We start from the raw sequence: 15,937 nt of genomic DNA on the forward strand, positions 1-15,937 counted from the left end.
CGCGATAATCTTCACCATTTGTTATAGTAACAGAAGACTGATACAGAACATGAAATCATTCTGATACAGGTCTAAACTCTGTTGTTTCGGGCAGGCTGGAGCACAGGCTTGCACAAAGTAACTCCACCGTACCTGTCCCTGAGGCCGGTATGCAGACCTCAGTGGATCTGCCAGGACCAAGACAGAGCTCCTTCGCTCATCACCCCAGCGGCGTGTTGAGAAAAGAACAACACCGGTGGCTCCTGGTCCTTAAATTTCTTGTCCAAACCAAGGGCTGCATGCTCAGAGGAAGGGACTACCAGCAGCCCTGGCCTGTGATCCGTTCCAGGGAGGGAGGCTGAGGCTGGGTTTTGTGTGCTCCTGACAGCTGAGCAGGGCGAGACCCTCGGCTGGGACCCTCCGTGGGACAGACTGCCTATGGGGCTGCGTGGCAACGCTCATCAGTCAACTGATGCTACACTAAAAATAACCCAGAAGGGAAAAAAGCACCTCTGTGTATCTGTACCGCATCAGCTGACGAGAGAAACATCTGCTTGGATAGACACTCATGAAACGATGGCTTTTTCACACAGTCCCAGTACACGCTATATTACTATGTGTGGCAATAAGAAGCCCAGAGAGAACAATGCATAATCATGCAGTCAGGCACAGAGACTCTAAATTAGAATATAATGGAATTGACCAATAGGGAAGAAAATGATGGAAGGAGGAAGGATCACCCAGTCAGGAGGAGGACTATTAGGTGTCTGTAGAGAAAAAGAAATAAAATTAGTTTCTCTTAACAGTCAAGTGTCCTACTATTATCTCCCTTTTAGTAGTAAGGCAATAAAACTGAACGGCGGATGCTGCTTTCCTCCAGCTGCAGATAATGGGTCAGGACTGAAAACAGGAGTTGATGAAAATGGGAAAAATTGAGTTTAATGCAGATGACGGAAGTGCAGAGGCAAGTAACAACCTTGAACGAAACCTGCAGGATGTCAAACTTACATCTGATACAGAGAAAATGACGCATGTGGGTCCAATGCTTAGAAACATCTCCTTCATTTTTACTTCACTCTTGCAGAGAGTTTAAGATGGAGGAATGACTGCAGCTGATGGTTCTGATGTAAGCAGGATGTATTTGTTATGGTTATTTTATGGCACAAAGTAATCTGTGGAGTGACTTCCCTATCAAAAATGGTGAGATTACGCCAAAGCTTTTACATGCTCTAACACGACTTAGGCAAGAACAAATGCAAATGTGAAAGATGACAAAGCAACAAGGTGATTTTGTTCATGCTGGTGATTTTCATTAGCAGCAAAATCCTTGCTACTTTCCCGACTCTGCTATGCAGAGACCATTGTTCAGAAGTCAGGGTTGTGTTCAGCAATCCATTCTCTTTTACTAGGAAGCACCAGCCGGCTTTTAAATCCTATTAAATATCTACTCTTCTCTACTAAACATTACAGCATGTGACTACTTTCACTGCTGAAAATGCTCTGAAAAGAAAAAAGGGAAAGCTACATAATGCAGCATGTGGAAAAAACAATTCTGCTGCTTTCTCTCTTTGATGTCACTAAACCTCATTCACACAATAAAATGATGCTCAGAACAATGTCCGGTAGCCAGCCAAGCATTACATGGTGTGGAAGGGCAGGTCCCTTCATTGTCTTTATTTTTATCCAGAGTTTATGGCATTCTGGTGTCAGCAATACCAAAATAAACCTCCTGAAAGCCAGCTTCAGATTTACGTAGAAGAATGATTATGTTCATCTGCAAAAAGTTGATGTAAAGTCTCCCGCAGGAAATAAATGAAACATAAAAGCCATCTGGGTTTAACAGATTAAATTGGTGGAAGAACTCAGCCTATTTTTTTTTAATTTTTTTTTTTTTTTTTTAATTCAGAAAACGAAGATGACATATTTAATCAGATTTAGAGACAACATGTGCTTGGCTCTCCCAACATTGGTGCAGGCTATGTGAACTGCTTGTTTAACTTCAGGAAAACTGGAACACAAAATTCTGTAAATGTGTCCCGCATCATGACCAGCTCCCTGCAATAGAAAACGCTGTGCCACCGCCCATTTCATAAATATTAACCATTCAGCTTTTTTTTTTTCCTGGTACTCTAGGATACCAGCTGACTTCTTGTTTTTCTGTATGAAATGCAAAGCAGCTACAGAAATGCAACCTTGCTAGTGGATGATTAAAATGGTTTAACACTTCTGGGTGCTGCTCTTGTAAACACCTACACCCATCTTCAGCTTTAAACACCAAAGTCTGCCCTGGTTTAAATATAACTGCTCACATTCGTGAGTCCCTTACAAGAGAAGCGTTCAAGAGGACCCAGGTCTGGTCTCCCAAACTGTAGATGGAGGAAGAAGTTACAAAACCATTTTTACAGCAAAAGTACAGTTGAATAAAGGAATAACTTTATAGCCTAAGGACTGTGCAGCAGCACAGAGCTCAAATGGACCTCCTTTTAAAAACAGCATGAAAAATACCTCAGTGTTGTCAGCATTTAACATAAAAGGACACAAATCCCTTCTGGCTGATTTGATGTTAGTGGTTTACGCTTGTTGCCATTTTTTCCCTTTGCGTAACAGACAAATCACTTAATGAAAAGGAGCATGGAAAAAGCATCGGCCTGACCCAGGACACTGAAATTCCAACAGAAGAACAATGAAAACCTGAGGTCACTGCACTATTTCAAGTACACACAATCTCGTGGGGTCTTTGCAGTTTCCTTTAAAAAACATTAGCATAATGTAGGGAAGTGCCAGGGGTTTTTGGAGGGGGGGAGAGCGCTGTGATTTTCCATACTTGCCGAAACAACTGTCTGATTAGCAGTGTTAGCAAGGATGAGAGCAAGGCTTGGCACAGCCAAAGACCATGCCAGGTACTCCACTATATAAGATCCATCTTATTTCTTCCCATGTTCAGCAAACCCAGCAGAATGAGAAAGTTTTTACAGTGGATTTCCACTTGTCTATAGGAGGAAAAACAAGGGTAGGAAAGAATGAGGTTGTGTTTTATTTGGTTTGGTTTTTCTTTAATGATTTTTGTTGTTCTGTTTTCCTTTCAGCACTCCTCCCTTTTCTCAGCAGCTGCAGGTAATGCAACAGTCCTTGCACAAGTCTACTAGCAATCTGCTATTTCTACAACCCAACTATATGACCAGACTGGGATCCTCCTTATTTAGGTATTTGGAAATATGAAATCGTAACTGTTAAGCAGAGATGAGTCAGTAAGGGATAGGCATCAGGACTCAACATTCACTGTAAAGACAGAAAAATGGATGCTGAAACCTGTCGTCTACAGAGCAAACCCAGGCGCTGCAGAGAGAAGCTTGCAGCGGCATGCACCACCTCGGAGGAAGGAGAGCTGCTGGTGGTGCAAGGCTGGATGTATCCGTGCAAGGGAAATTCTGATGGGATATCAAGAAGAAAGCCCTCACCATGAGGGTGTTCAGACGCTAGATCCCCCAGATGCTGTGGGGATATTCAGATCCCACTGACCAGGTCCATAAGCAACCTGATCTAACATTGAAGTTGACCCTGCTCTGAGCAGGTGTGTTGGACCACATAAACTCCTGGTGTCTCTTCCAACCTAAAGTACTCTGTGATTCTATGAATTTTAGCTACCTTAAACAGAAATAGTCCAGAAAACCAAACCACTGGTATCCACTGAGGGATTTCGGAGAGATCTAGGTCTTTTCTTTCATCTAAGGCACAAGTTGAGACATTACACAGAGAGAAGAGTCAAAGCTGTGGTATGTTTTGAGCGTGCTTCTCTGAAAACTTACTCCAATCAGAAAGAACAGATGAAAGAAATGCCATACCTTTGTTGGTTTTGTGTTTAAATCTAATTTGCCTTTAATGACAAAAAAAAGCATTAACAGAAAATAAATAAATCTATGATGAATGCATTTAATCCTTTCAAAATATTAAATCTTGGTGCTAAGAGATATTATCATTATAACTAATTACAATTTTCATTATCACAGATATATTTTAAATGGAAGAAAATGTATTTAAACAACCACTGCACTGACCAGGGATTAATAACAGCTGATTTCATCGCCTTGCTGAACAATGTGCTTAGTTCATCCAGTTTCATGGTCATACAGTAATTTTCCCTTGTTAATTGCATGCTATATTGTATGGTCAGACACACTATGCTGTACTGACAAGTTGCCAAATAAAAGCAGTAACACCACAGGTAAGGCAGGCCATGGCTCGGCAAGCCCGAGATCTACGCTAAATCAAAGCTGAAACCTGAATGAGTAACAGCAATAAAAATACAATAAAATTTACAGTAAAATTTACAATAAAAATTATTTGCGAAACTGAAGGAACCGTGGTAATTGTAACATGCAGTTATTTCTAAGAAAGGACTTTTAAAAATGAATGAATTTTAATGAGATTTGAAACAAACTGCTAATAAGAAGTATTAGAGGAAAAATCCCTAATCTTCTCTGGCTCTAATCTGCAAACCCATCATGCAGAGCTCCAGCTGAAGTCCTGGAGTAGTCGTCTTTTGAGACTGGCAGAACTGATGCCTTCACCTGTTACTTGCTTATGAAAAGCTCCAGAAAACTGACCCACAATGTAAACTTTAACACATACATTCCAATCAGTCACTCTGCATATTATTAAAGTTCTTTTGTAAGAAATCCATGTGGTAATTAAAAAAAAAAAAAAAAAAAAAAATCTTTCTTTCCACGCCATACCTTATTTCTTGGGACTTTTCCTGCTGGTTTGTTTGATTCCAACCCAAAGGTCATTTACTGATCTGCTCTGTGGGACAATGTGGCATGCTTAAGCAAAATCATTTTAGCCTCTGGAATTATGCAAGAGTGGGGGGAAAAAGATACCTTTCCAGCACAGTACTTCCTGCCCACGTAATAACCTTCAAAGCAGTACCAGAAAAAAAAAGAACCTTTGTTTGAAACTCTCAAAGATCTCTCTGAGATTTAAAAGTGACGCAAATTTGAAGGAATTTGCTGGGTAAAATTATACTCTTAACACCTTAAATGTGTATCTTCATCCAGAAACATCACTTGTTTTTCTAGTCTTAAAAGCGGACTTGTGAGTCGTACAGATTGTGCAATGCATTGACTACACAAACTGAAAAGCTCTGCATGGGTACAAAGGTGCGGCTTCTGTCGAAGCTATCCATGAGAGCGCCCAGTAATTTACCTTCACTTACTTACTTTAATTTTTAGCACACTGAGAAAATTAAGTGCCAAACGTCATCAGCTCAGCATAATCAGTGTAAGAAGCACCTCCTGAGCAAAGTCATTTTACTGATGCCTCCTTAATCACATCGTACATGGGCTCTGTATTCTGGGCTTTCCCCTCCCTCAAAATGTGAAACAGTGGTGCTGTTTTGTTTTTTTAAAAAAAAGAAGAATAGTCTATGAAATATAGCAAGTAATAAAGGAAACGCAGAGCACAAGAACTTCTGAAACCTAGTTGTCTGATTAATGCTCCCAATTGTCTGTTAACGTAATATTAATGTCATTAAAAATAATTCAGGAATTGCACGTTTGCCTTATATATGTGAACAGGCTCTTTGAACTAAGATTATTTGCGTGCTTATACTCATCTTACACCCCTTCATAGCCAAATCACACAGACACACGTGTATACGGGCATGAAAATGCATTTATGGTATCTTACACTGGCTGTGTGTGCCTTATTTGTGTGTTCCCAAAGCCTGAGACATGACAACTCACTGATTTTCAGGTCTCCAAGCTTACGGTCACATTTCAGCCTAACTCAAATACACAACACATTTATGCATAAGAAAAAGCTCCATGAACACACTTCTGAATATGAAGACCACAGTGACCTGCAGCTAGTGCCAGGGAAATGCTTTTAAACTTGACAACCGGAGCTAAACCAGAAGGGAGGGCTGATTTATGTAACGCAGAAAACAAAAGGTGTCCTGGCATTGTGTAGTTCAAAAACTTACACTTGAAAACTGCAAGGAACTGGCTGGGGTCAACCATGCTCATGGAGACGGGAGGAGAGGGTAAAGGACAGCCCCATACCCAGCCCACTGAAGTGGGTACTGCGGAGATCACACCACCTTGTCCGGTCACTTTATTTATTAAGGAAAAAGAAGGGGGGGGAAACGTCCCTCCTCAGCTGCTGATTTATTCTGCCCTGCTGCAACTGGCAGGTGCTGGTCTCAGCCCTGCCGTACCCCGCCAAGAGACTGCAGCTCTCCTCGAGCCAGTGCAGAACTACGCTACATCTCTGCGGATGACACTGCTGCCAGGACATGCTGGACAGCTAAAGATTTTACATATTAGGTGTCCTTAAGTGTTGTCTGTTCTCCAGCACAACTTGCATCTGCTTTTATTTAGAAAAAAAAAGTATCTGCAGTGAGGAACTGGCTGGAACACGGCCAGCCCCAGGCGCAGAGGATACATAAGCATCTTTCAAGTGGCACAGAGCATCATTAGCATCAATGAGCTGGCAAACATCAGAGCAACTTGCCTGTTAAGAGCAAATGTTCCAGGAAATAAGGATTTCTGTAATGGGGATTTGATAATATACCCTATCAGGCATCGTTATTAAGATATTTATTTCGGGGGAGAGAGAGAGAAGGATTTAATAATATGTGAGCAGTGGCAGACGTATGGAAAAGACATGCCATAACTTCCATGTCTTGCTCTGTGAACTCCTTCCGTAATGACTTAGGCAACAGCTACGAACAATCATGTCCAGGTGCAGCCAGCACATAATCTGCTATTACAGGCTGCTGGATTAACAGTGCACCTGTAGAAGTGGCAGTGGCCAGGACATCACTTAGGGAACAGTCAGGCAATTGTCTAGGGGGCATCACCAATTTTCTAAAACGACTTCCTTGTCACATGAAACACACCTTCCTGTTACCAGGTGAGAGCATGAGGATGAAACGCAACTCGCAGCCTCCAGGGCGAACACAGCCTGTGAAGACAGAGGGAGGGGATGGGGTGCAATTCACCTCTGAGAAAGCACATACAGTTCTGCAGCCATAGTTGTACTAGTTCCCGATGCCCTTTCCTTCTCTTCTGGGCTCAAGATTAGAGCCTCGATCCAATTAGACTTCATCCACTTAAAGGAAGAACCAACACGTACCCCATGGCTTTTGTCAGCACCTCCAGCCCCCACGCGCAGGGGCACAGCACAGCCCCCTGGGCACAGCGGGTGCACCCACCTGCGCTGTGGGTGCAGGCACTGCCATGCCAAGGAATTATTTTTAGTTAAACCACTCAAAGCACTTAGCGTTTAAAGGCAGGGTTAACCCAAATTATTGAACTCCCCATGCATCAGAATAACAGAAAGGTCAGAAGTTCAGAATGCAACCAACATCTGATGCTTCTAGACACCTCCCCTATTTACTCAGAGCCTTACTTAATTGCCATTCCATAATTGGCTGTTACTCATGTTAAATTGCAATCAAAGTACAGTCACATCCGCAGTTTCAGAGCAGTCTCTTTCATTATATTGCCAGACAATTCGGAAAAGCTGAAAAGAGGAACACACCCTGAAAAAAATGGCCGTTGCACTACCAGAGCAAGTCTAGTTTCCCTGGAAATAACCATGGAAAGACACTAAACTAGATGCAGAATTAATTATTACCCAAAGCAAACCAAAGTTAGTTGACTATAGGTGAGACAGTCATGTTTTCACTTTCATTTTTCCTGGAACCAAATCATAATCAGATCATATTTTCAAACACTGGAAACACTGCCTGGACAAAATGAACACAAAGAACTGGACTTTGGGGTTTTCTGGAAGGGGAAGACTGAACCCAACATACAGCGTCAGTGTGGAGAAGCTGAAACCAAAGAGGAGTTGTTACTTGAGAAGAATGCAGGAGCAGGCCTGAATTTGAGAGACAAAATTCCACAAGCGAGTCCCTCAGCGCTGCACCACAGTGCAATTTCATTGCCTTTAACAGGGCTGCCTTGGTTTAGATTATCTGAGAAGAGGGCTCTGCTGATATTGGCTGATTTTCTGAAGAGTTTGCCAAGCCATTAAGTTAAATTTAGATATCTTTATTAAAGCCTAGAGGTTTTTTTCCAAGAAAAATCTGAGCAGCCAGCATTTATTTTGTTCAGATAAACTCTTAAATCTCCTTGTAACAACACGTTGTTTTGTTTAATCTTTGCAGGCATAAGGCCACTCCTTGCTTGTGCTTAGAGTGCTGTGGTAATACGGTTAATTTTTGTACCTTGCCACCATACTTTCTTCACTGCCTCTTTGGTATGCAATTCTCCAGCTCTTCTGCCTGAAAACTCAGTTCCGACAGAACTAAAACAGACAAGGAAACTTAAAGAAAGTAACCCCCAAACTAAAAACAATCCTCAGAAACACATGCCTGGCCATTTTCGCAATATCCACGGCAGATATATTTGCAGTTTCTGCAAGGGACAACAAATATGATTCCTGTGCAATGACATTTGAGGTGATACTTTTCCTGTTTGCTAACATAGGAAGTACTTGATAGCGGCAAATGAGAAAACGTATTTATGACCTCCTGCCTCCTCCAACAACCTTAATACAGTTTTACTAAAAACAGTGCAGGATTGTGCATTCTACCGATCACACAACAAACAGAAAACTGACCCCACCCCGTCCAGTGTGAGTTTGTCGTGTATGTGTAACTGGGCCTGTGTTTTCAAGAGTTCCAGCTCATATTTTCATGAACAAACTAAACTTGACTGAACATGGAATTATCAGCATTTCCAGCTATCTCATGAAAAGGCCGCCTGGTAATGCCAGCTCTTTCACAAGACCTTTGAAAAGCCATGAGCATGGCCCCTAGACTATGCCACAGTGACTGCCTGCGTGCCTGCTGAACTGTACTATTCCCCTCAAAAACTGAAGGGCCTTTCTCTTTAAGCTTCTTTCTGAGTGAAACAGTGGGGCATTCAGCACGGCTACGAGACTGGTTAATATTAGTTTGGCTACAGTAGTTCTCTTTCAACAAAAGAGGCTCTCAGCCCGGGATACCCCGTTCCAGCAGCAAGTGTACAAGGTCTTTTGTGTCAACGTGGGCTCTCCCTGCCATCACGACCTTAAGACTCCACATCAAAAGTCACAAGCATGAGTGGTCACCATCCCCTTTGTTTTTTCTCCTCTGAAAGAAATGCAAGGATTCAGCTGTATGCGTTTTTAGGAGCAGCAAGCAATTTTAGGCTCACACGCCCTCCTTAATTACATGCAGGCTATCACAAAGGACAGTAAGGCCAGAATTACTTTGGGCGCTAACTATGTTCAGTATGTGAATGAAATTATGTGTTCAAAGCTGAGTTAAGAGCAAGGCCCTCCTCCCCAAAGCACCCCTGCTCCCAACGGGTATGGAGCACAGAAGTAATTCTCTGCTCCTGCTTGCCAGGCCACCACCTTATTCTTATTGTACTGAATTTCAGAATTTCTGCTGGAATGCAGAATAATCCATGAGTTTCTCACTCCCTCCACGAATGACCTTTACTTTGAAAGGACTAGTTTTGAGTTGGGAGAGAAGTTGTTTCCCTGATTACTTACTAAACAATTTTCATCTTTGGAGTCATTACGTCACTTCACTTGGACGATGACACCGGGGAAAGGAGCGTTACCTGCCAGCCCCAGATATAAATTTCCAAACGAAATTCCAGGTTTGATCTCTCGTGTGAAGAGCAAAGCAGATCCTAAACCACCTTATTTATTTTATTCTATCTCCTTCACCACAGCTTTTAAAGTTAACAGAGACTAATTCCTAATATTTGGCTGAACAGTTTTCACAAACCTGTCTATTCAATTAAGATAATTCATTTTCACATAAGGAAAAATTATATCATTGTCATACCCTGCTACTTAGTAGCTGATACTTAATACTTCACAATTCAACTTAAATAGGCACAAAAAGCCATCAGAGCTGTCAGTAATCAAATACTCTTTCAATGAATTCTTACATGAAATTCAGACTCTGAGCAGACGCGTTGCACCCACAAACCCCAAGTCCTGTGATGGGCTAGCACAGAAGAGTAGTTTAGTACAGGGGATAGGAAACGGGGATTTGGTGAATCACGTTGCACATCTGTAATTTGATTTTCTTCACTGTTTCTTCTTAGCTCAGGTAGCATTTCATCCACTTTAATAGTCAAAGCATGCACCCAACAGAAAGACAGAAAGAAACAAAGACGAAAAAGGAGGAAATCACAAAAGAGATCTGATAAAAAACTCAGGAATGAAAGCCTACCATTGTTCTGGTTTTTTATCACCACTTTCATCTCTGTCCGTAGTCTTTTTTTATTGCCCTACTTTCCACAGAAGTTAATGGCAAAACCCACAATCAATTTGAATAGGGCTCTTGGATAGGAAAAATATTTGGAATAGGAGCATGTACTCCTACGTGGTTACAACATGCCTACAAAACGTAAGGACAGTCTGTGACATTTAGCTTATTTGAGCCATCCAATGCAGAAACACAAAAAAGCCAGTTCCTGTGCTAGCACAAATGGCTGCATTTCCAGTTTTGCAGAGCTACAGGGATTTATACCAGTTAAGAACACCACACAAATCATTTTACTGTTCTAACTCTGGCAACAAATCACCCCCAGGGTATTCAAAATACCTTACTGTCCCATGTGAAAATATCTGCTTACAAGCTTTCTTTACTTCACAATTTCAGAGACACAAAAAGTACACCAGAATTGCCCTTTTTTTAAACAAAATTATGCTCCAGAGCCGAGAGTCTTCTGTTTTAAAATGAAGTTTCTTATGTACATAGCTAAAAAACAAATATTACAAACATAACCTAAACTGAAGAGAACAAGACTACAGAAAACCTGAGGCAACAGCTCGGAGTTGTGAATTTTCACAGTTATTTCAGTGAGTAGCCAAATCCAATTTAAACGTTTACTTTTTCTACTCTATCAACACTGACCGTATTAGCAGAAATACCTTACCCTGTGCTCTTTGAACTTGCTTACAGTATCTTCACAAATATCAGAACCCGTAACCAGAAAAGGTAAATTTCTGGAAATTTTAAAGACACAAAAGAAATTTCAGAGCTTTTTCAAAGAGAAAGCAGGAATTTGAGACAAAATGTTGTTTTCAGTAGCTATGGGTTTCTCAAAATCTAGTTTATCTAGCAGTAACGATGGAATTGCCATACGGTCCTGAATAACCCTTCAAACAGCGAAACTACAAAATAATGTTAGACTTTATTTCTCACTGTTCATGCCGAAATAAAGCGTTTCACAAGAATTTTCTGTTATGTTTTCCTCAAAATCTCATATTTAGTTTTGTGGGGGGGTTAGTAATATCAGGATTGGGAGAGAATGGGAGCAAAGGGTTTGAATGCTTTTTTTAAGCTCCTGGGTGTTTTTGAAGATTATCCTTCACAGACAAAACTAATAGAGAACCTTCTGCAAAACCTTCTTCCATGGGTTTGCTATACATCATCTACACAAAAAATTTAGAAGTGTGGAGACCAAGTTAGGTAGTTTATGTGTAATAAAATTAACAGACAATATGTGTGGTCACCGAAACATGGCTTTCACTTCTGGCTGTGCTCACCTCATCAGTTCCTGTCCGAAGGAAGGGCATGAAACACAGGTTCCCTGTCCCCTGATGCAGTATTTAGGACTAGGAATAAATAACGGTGTCTGTGTGTCGTTCCACAGCTTCTACAATGTAGCTGTGGGCTTTTCCTTCTGTAAAGGGCAGAAATGATCCAGCAGCCCTAAGTAGCCCTGTGTCACTGTGAAATCTCTGCACCAGTTCTGTGCTACAAGGGGATGTGCAAAGAGTTTAAATTCGACCGGTTTGGTTTATGTGTAGGCAAATACAAGTCCTAGCAAGTGATTTACTAGAACTGTCCATTTTAATGAAGAACCTGGACATGGTAGTTCCAACACTTTCCCAGTCATTTCCTCCACGTTAAATCCCTAAATTATATACTCAATTAGGTGGCAAGATCACTTTCAAACCTGCACATTTGAAATACTTCTAGACAAGACAACACTCTCGCCAATATTCAGCTACCATCTTTGTTTCAGATGGCTAAAACAGCCCTAAAACTGTGTCTAGGATTCAGGTATGTTTACAAGAATCTTTACACTGGAAAGAATAAGGGCCAGCTATCACAGAAATGCACGTTCAGAACACTGCATTTTCAGATCACTTAAAAACTCTGCAAATCTGACAGGGCTCCCAACCACGTAGCTTGTGCTCATCTGTTTCCCAAAACCAGAAGACTGAAGTATGCTGTGACACATGCAGGCCTTGGAACAGTTGCAGACAGCAGAAAATCAAGCAAAATTTGCCACCAAAGTATTTGCAACTTCAGCGGATCTGACAGGATGAAAAAGAAAAATCCATGTAAACCAGACACATTTCATCTGGGATGAAATTCAGCCTCCCCGCAGCATTTCACCTTTAACAGGAATTACCATGACAAGAAATGCCAGTGATCAATTTGGTAGACAAAGTAGGATGTCCTTCAGTTCGCTAATCACCGCCTGTAGCTATGCAGGTAGCTGCTCGCAAGAGACTGAAATCCTTTAAAAGGTAAATCTTACAACAAGGAAGATGGCTGTTGAAACTGGCTTTTCAAAGGGCGCCCACTAACTTCAGAGGATCCTGGGTGCAGCAGAAGATCTCATTGCCCTAGTGCAGGACAGTCCTTGAGCAACTCCTACAAACTTGTCAGTTTGCAGTGGGAGCTCCCTGCTTATCCTTGGGCATAGGCAGGGATTTGGGGATAAGATTTTCTTGCAGGAAAAGCTGTGGGGAAGCCCTGCTTCAGAATAGAAAAACAATCAGGAACATTTTCCCGCAGCCTGGATGGGAACCAATCTATGCATATGGATCCCTGTATTATCAAAGCCGATTATCATTGACTACTTAAAAATAGAAACTCTGCGTCTATCTTTTCATGCCAAACTGGAACCCAGACCAACCCTACTCAGGTCATTGCAGATCCAAGTATTACACAGCCAAGAAGCTCCCCTACCAAAGGGCACTGCTCTCAGAGCAAGGTTTTTGCCCCAGACACCCAAGATACTCATTCAGTCATGCAACTGCATTTTGTTTTCCGGTGCAGGTAGTATCGAGTAGCCATAGTTGGTCTTTCATCCCCATGAAACAGGGTTCAGAATTGATCTAAAGCTGGCTTAAAAACCTCTGATGGCAAAGACAGCTTACCTTTCCTACAGGGTTATTCCAGCGGTCACTACATTAGGCGTCCAGTTTTTCAAACCATACCATGGCTCAAAAGTAGTAATAAAATAAAGGCACTTCCACCCAGGCAGCCTGGTCACCAAAACACATTAGGTTCCCACTAAAACTGAAGTTTCCAATCTGACATGCAGCATTGAAAAAATAAAATCGAGATGTACCACACAGCAGGGTGGCATCACAGTGCTCCTTTGAAAGCTGGCTTTCCTCTGGGGATTTATCAGGAGCACAGATCTAGCTCGTCCCCATCCCCCAGGATTTCACATTTGTAATTACCACTGGCAATTTCACACCTAGGGCACCACCTTAGAGCTGAGACCCAACTTTCCAATTACACTGCAGGAGTCGACAAAGTCACCAAGCTACTAAATGCCAGAAACGTTAATAAATACCACGCTGTCCTGTTAACCAGGCGGGAAGGAGCCCAGGCGCAGTGATGATAGCTGCTTCTCTGGGCTGGTGGCAGCTTCCCTGTGGCACTGACACTCACGGCCTTCATGATACAGCCGCAGGGATCTCCTTCTGAATTCCTGACTTGCATTAACCTCTTCCTGCCAACTCCTACAACCGCACCGAGCCAATCCACAGGATCCTGCCACGTTAATGCAGCACGGATGACATATCTGGTTTGCTTTTCATTTAATTCCTCAACCGAGCAGGACGAATTTTCTCCACTGACGTACCCTGCACAAGCTACATGGCAATGCGTTTTCCACAAACAAGTTTTGGGGTCCTGCCTTTACTTGCAGATAGCTACTCCAGCTCTGCAACACGATCCCTTTCTACTTGACAAATGGCCATGAGAACCAAAACTCCACACCTAGGTTTAAGATGACAGCAACCACTGATACTATCTCTCACTTACCGTTTCAGGACTGGGTGAACGAACCTTAATAAGAACTTACTCAAACTTAATAAAGGAAACAGAATTTGCTGAAGCATTTTTCTCCTAAAACCTGCGCTGACATTCTCACGAGCAAGCGCAAGGACTGAGGTATGCTAAACGTCTTGATTATCATGCACAAGAATTGAGGGTTTCTTTTGACAAAAAGACAGCCTTGATTCACTTGTAGCAGTGTCTTCTACCATGTCCTGCTTCACTCTGGCCCATCAAGGCAAACGAGAGCTGGGATTTCATGCAAGGTGACCCTTCCCAGGTGCAGGAGGAGCCAGTCTGGTCCCTTTACTGTAGTCCCACGACTTGCACAGGCTTCACACCCTAGTGGGACAGGGCTGGAAAATCTGCTTTAAATGCTCCACAATCATCGTCAAGTTGAACAACAGAGTTTCCTTACAATCACCACTTCAAGGCATGTAAAAGAGATGAAATGCAGGAGTGCCTAGGTATCACTTATGATGTGAACTTGCTTTGACCCCAGCAATTTGGGGCAGAATTAGGTTGGTTCCTCTTTTCTTCTCATGTGAAGCTACCAGTGCCCAAATTTAGTGTGTTGTCTATCTTAGGAAAGAGCAGATCAGAGAGTTGTCCTGTACCCATTGCTGATTCACACTTTTCCTTTGTCCAAGGCCTGAGTACCTGCTCTGTTATTTTAGTCAAACAATATTAAAACAATATTTAGTCGAAACAAAATATTATAGTAAACTCATCCTTGCTGGGTCTGTGTCTGGATGCACTGAGCAATTCCCAGTGCCACAGAACACCCAGGGTTTTCATCAGAGCCTTCTAGCAAGAGGACAAGAATCACCTCGAAATTTTATAACTACAAATTAACGACTTTTTAGATATTCTTCATACAAAGAGCCATTACTCCAAGGAAAGACACCTTCTGTGTCAGCAGAGTTAAGCCACTCCCTTTACAGCATATAATATTTTGTATGGTTATTTAGCATTTCATGGAGTATCTAGTATGTAATTTAAAACATTTCCTGTACTGAAGGTCCACCCTGAACAAGATCATCGGCAGCACTATTTTTCAAGCCTGTCTACCTTCTCTGCAATGCAAGTAAACAGCTATGGGATGGTTTACTGCGAAGTCCCTCCTTACCCCTGCAGAAGAATTCACTGCATTTTACCTCTTTTGTTAGAGGAAACTGCAGTACATTTAGGAAGAGCATTGCAATTATTTTTTTTAAGTCAACAGAGTGCATTCCACTGAAGAGAAAACTCACTTTCTGTGCTTTCCTCTTTCACTGTGATGTAAACACACAGATAATGGATTCCTGAAGCAGTGACCCTGAAAATGATAAAATCTGCCTTCTTTAGACTGCTAACTTAACCAGCAAGGAAAGAGGTGTGAGCCCGTGTTTTTTTTCCAGTGCCACAAACTCACCTCGTTCTTTTTAAAGCCAGTACCGCAGTCTAAGATCTGACAGATGTCCAAGATAAAGCCTCTAACTTATTCCCCGGTGTGCAAGTTCGGAGCCTGGATTTTCCATGCCTTGCCTGAGGAATGTCTATGTTGCCAGTGTTTAACATGCTGTCCATGTCAGTTTACAAGATAAACAAAGTACTATGAATGAAAGATTTTTTTTTTCTCCCTCTTTACGCCAACAAATAGGAACGTTCTTTGCACTAACCAGGCTCTTCCTCCCTCTCTGACAGCAACCACAGGACCACACTTGTGGCACAGACCAGAGTAAAATAAGAAACATGCACAGAAGGGCTGAACTTCACTGTACTCAGGCTGCTTTGGGATTATTTATGGCGTCACGTGGATGTAGAGAAGGAGGAGGAGGTTTGGTTTTCGTTAAGAATTCTTTTTTATTTTGA

The 15,937-nt window shown here is 42.0% G+C and overlaps 1 protein-coding gene across 3 annotated transcripts in view; it reads right to left on the reverse strand.

The window, feature by feature from the left end:
* SPTBN1 (spectrin beta, non-erythrocytic 1) overlaps window positions 1–15,937 on the reverse strand; it is a 137,029-nt gene that overhangs the window by 61,343 nt on the left and 59,749 nt on the right. The gene's annotated exons all lie outside the window — the stretch shown is intronic.

Source organism: Chroicocephalus ridibundus, chromosome 3, assembly GCF_963924245.1.
Source record: "Chroicocephalus ridibundus chromosome 3, bChrRid1.1, whole genome shotgun sequence".
Taxonomy (NCBI): Eukaryota; Metazoa; Chordata; class Aves; order Charadriiformes; family Laridae; genus Chroicocephalus; species Chroicocephalus ridibundus.